Here is a 3,802-nt window from a genome sequence, read left to right on the forward strand (position 1 = left end):
TTAATGGATCAAATATGAGATTTCTGAGGATCTTGGTATGTTTTTGGATAAATTTCTTGTGCAAATTTTGGGATGATCATTACATTTTTAGGGATTTTTGTTTTATTTTCCTAGGTTCGACAACTTCTACCTTTTCAAACCCAATCTCCTTGTTTTCAGTACGATTATTTTTCTAGGTTTAACTCTTGAGATGCAATGATCCAGTTAAAATAGAAAATATTGCATATATGTATTTGTTTTTCTGGTTGAGGTCGTTTCCATTTTTTATTCGTGCCCTAAATGGCATATGAAGTTTTGATACATTTTGTATGGGGATTCCCACCCCCCAAGCCCCCAAGCCCCAGCGGGCTTGAGAATAACAACTAAAGGAATTAGAACCGAAGACCCAGTCCAGAATGAATGAAGTCTCCAACCCGACCCATGGGAAGGCTCCCTTGGATGCAACCTGCATGAGGGAATGTGTTGCAGAGGATGAGACTCATCGACCTGGAAACCCCTTGAGTAGTGTCCAGCTTTTGAGTGTTTGCCCGTGTAGTGGGCATAATGTACAGGAAACCCTCGATCTTCTGACTGGAGAACAAACCACCAAGGATACTAGCTGGGAGAGGGAAATAAAAAAACCATGTCGCATTAATAACACCACTACCTGAGCTACATGCCACATTAACGACGTCGTCGTAGAGCCACCCCGCATTAAAAAACTCTGATAAAGGGAACAACACGAAGGACACAGACTTTATGGGGGTAGACATGATCTGTCCCCCTAGACTTATGGCATAAATAGCAAGTACTAGGTACGAGAAACTCTCTCTAATCCTTATACTCTTTCACTTATTTACAAACTTCTAAGATAAATTACTAACTTTGGCATCAGAGACTCCCCAGCCCCAAAACCACCCTGAGTGTCCTCTCCTAGTTGTCTTCTCCCATATATTTTGCAAGCCCATTCTTAGACCTGAGTTGTTAAAGCCTGGCCCAAAAGCGTGCGAAACTCGAAGTTAACATATTTCTTCTCAATAAGGATGACATATAGCTATGTCTGGGTAGAAAGATTATTGTAGAAAGCATATGAAACTAAATGGCATATGAAGTTTTGTAGAAAGCTTATTGTAGAATGTATGTTGGTGTTAGAATTTCTTTTACAATTATATAACTCCAAAATACATGTTAAAGAAGCTATGTCAGAAGTTATTCAATTGCTCTAATTTAGTGTCTTTGGTGTTTATTTAATTAATAATTTATTATTTATTATTAATTGATAGTATATATTATTTTATATTTTATATGGTTAATGATAATAAATTATATATAAATTACATTTTTGTAGTGAATGTTATGCACATGAGCAGTACGCGCAGTGAATTTTCTTTAGATTTAACGATGCTGGTAGACGGAAGGGGGAAATTGGGAAGTTTTGAAATTTCGAGAATCCACTTTGATGCAATTATTAGTTTCGGAGGCATATTATGAATTGAGTAAAAGTTTAATGGGACAAAGTGTAATTAACACATATACTATTTATAAACGTACAATGTTGCTGTTATATACTATGACGTTTATATTATTGATATAGTATAAATGCAAGGATATAAGTGTAAGAGAAGATGATTGCAGCAGAAATAACATACAAGTGTATAAAACAGGCAGTGCACACATAATTTATTGAACACATCTTGTGGAAAACAAGAATATATCATTAGGCTAAATGAAATAAAATTTAAAATATGTTAAGATTGACAATATATTTGCCATAAATGTTCGATGAGATCCAATTGGAGTTGAGAAACAAGTTCTCGATCTCTAATGTGTTGATGATATTAATGAAGATGATAAATTCATTTATATGTTCATGGGACTCTGGATCTTGGGATGTTTCATTGTTCTGTTCATATACAAAGTCTGCTCCCCAAAAATATGAATGTCCCTCATCTTCTAAAGTTGTATTATGCAAGATTATGCATGCCATCATAATCTTTTTAAATGTTTGAAGATAAATAAATCATGTACGTCCACGTACAATTGCAAATCATGCTTAAAGCACTCCAAATGCCTGTTCTACATCTTTTCTTGCTAACTCTTGAGCTATAGTAAAATGTTTTTCTTTTTAATTTTCACGTAGAGTATGAATTGTTTTGACAAATGTCAATCATGTAAAATATATATCATTAGCAAGATAATATCATATTGTGTAGTTATTTTTATTGATTGAGTAGTTGACATTGGATGCACGTCCTCCAACAAGCTCTCTAAAAACAGAAGAATAGTTTAGGAAATTAATATCATTATGAGAGTATGGTAACCTAAAAATACATGCCATATCCAAAGATTATATGACGTTACGGCTTCCAAGATTATCATTGGTTCATGAATGTGATCACAATATATTCTTTTTCGTTAACTTTGACAATTTTACATTTTTGCAATCAATATTCTCTAACTTCGAAAACGTAATTGCTGTATTTTCTACAATTCTCAAGTATTCGTCCAAAAGATCACCAGGTACTTCATAAGCTAGTATTCTCATTGCAAAATTTATTTTTTTAATGGATGAATGCTCAAGCCTTTTAGCAACATTTCTTCTTTGGACGAAATATAGTTTGTAAGCTTCGATTGCAGCTTTAATATGCAAGAAAAGAGGATGTTGCATTTGAAATCTCTTATGAAGTACATTCAAAGGGTATACAGGTGATTCTGCAAAACAATCCAAGAAAAGACATTGGTGGCATTCTAAATAATTACTTTGGATGAATGTTGTGTGGATTAGAATCACGACATAATGTTAAGCCTTTTTATACCCAATCGTTCTTTTTCCGTGGAAAAAACTAAATTTAATCTCCTCATCATAAAAAAGAGTAAACAATCTTAACGACAAGATTAATAAAAAAGTATATGGAAAGAAGAACTAGAAGAGTTGTGCAAAAAAATAGAAATGAAAATGTTGATGAAACTTTATAACAAATGGTCTTATTTATAGTTGAAATTTTGAGTGTTTCAAAGTAAGGTTTATTCTCATAGTATGCTCAAGAATATCTTGAGAATATTCATATAAAATTCTCGAAAATGAATATTCATAATATACTTGAGAATATTCTCGTAATATATTCTCATTTTCTTATATTTTGATTTTTTTTTTAATTTTTGTTTGGCTTATAAATTTTTATTTTTTGTATAAACATAATTATATGACATTGTATATGAGGAGATATTGCAAATATCAAAAGGTATGATGATATTGTAAATTTATTGACAATTAGAGAAAATACTTGAAATGAATAAAAAAAATATTAACAAATAATTTAAAATGATATAAAAAAAACAGATAAGCTAATATATTGTATATTATAAAAGGCGTTACGTAAAATAGAAAAAAAAAATTTTTGGTGATATATGAGAACAAAATATGAGAGTGCTCTTAAAGACTTTAGAAATTCAAAAAGATTGTATATTTATGTATGTTGATTTTTGATGTAGTTCTTTGCAGATTCTTCTAATGAAAATGATATTTTTTCATGGTTTTTTTTATTATTATAGAAGCCGGAAGGTTTTGAAATTTTTTTTGAAAAGATTTCTTCATACACACATCAATAGATCTCTATGCATTTGGATAACTTTCTTGGCAAGCATGCATCAATATTTGTGAGTTAAATCTCTAAAACTAAATAAAAGATTTTTCATTTCAATGTGGCCTCAAGTTTGTGATTTTCTTTCATCTCTTGTGGTCTATTCACAATACCAATTATTATTATTTTTGAAATTTAGGATTTATTGTTAAAACATTGATAGATGGGTTCTATCAATTTCA

The sequence above is a fragment of the Juglans regia genome, chromosome 8 (assembly GCF_001411555.2).
Source record: "Juglans regia cultivar Chandler chromosome 8, Walnut 2.0, whole genome shotgun sequence".
Lineage (NCBI taxonomy): Eukaryota > Viridiplantae > Streptophyta > Magnoliopsida > Fagales > Juglandaceae > Juglans > Juglans regia.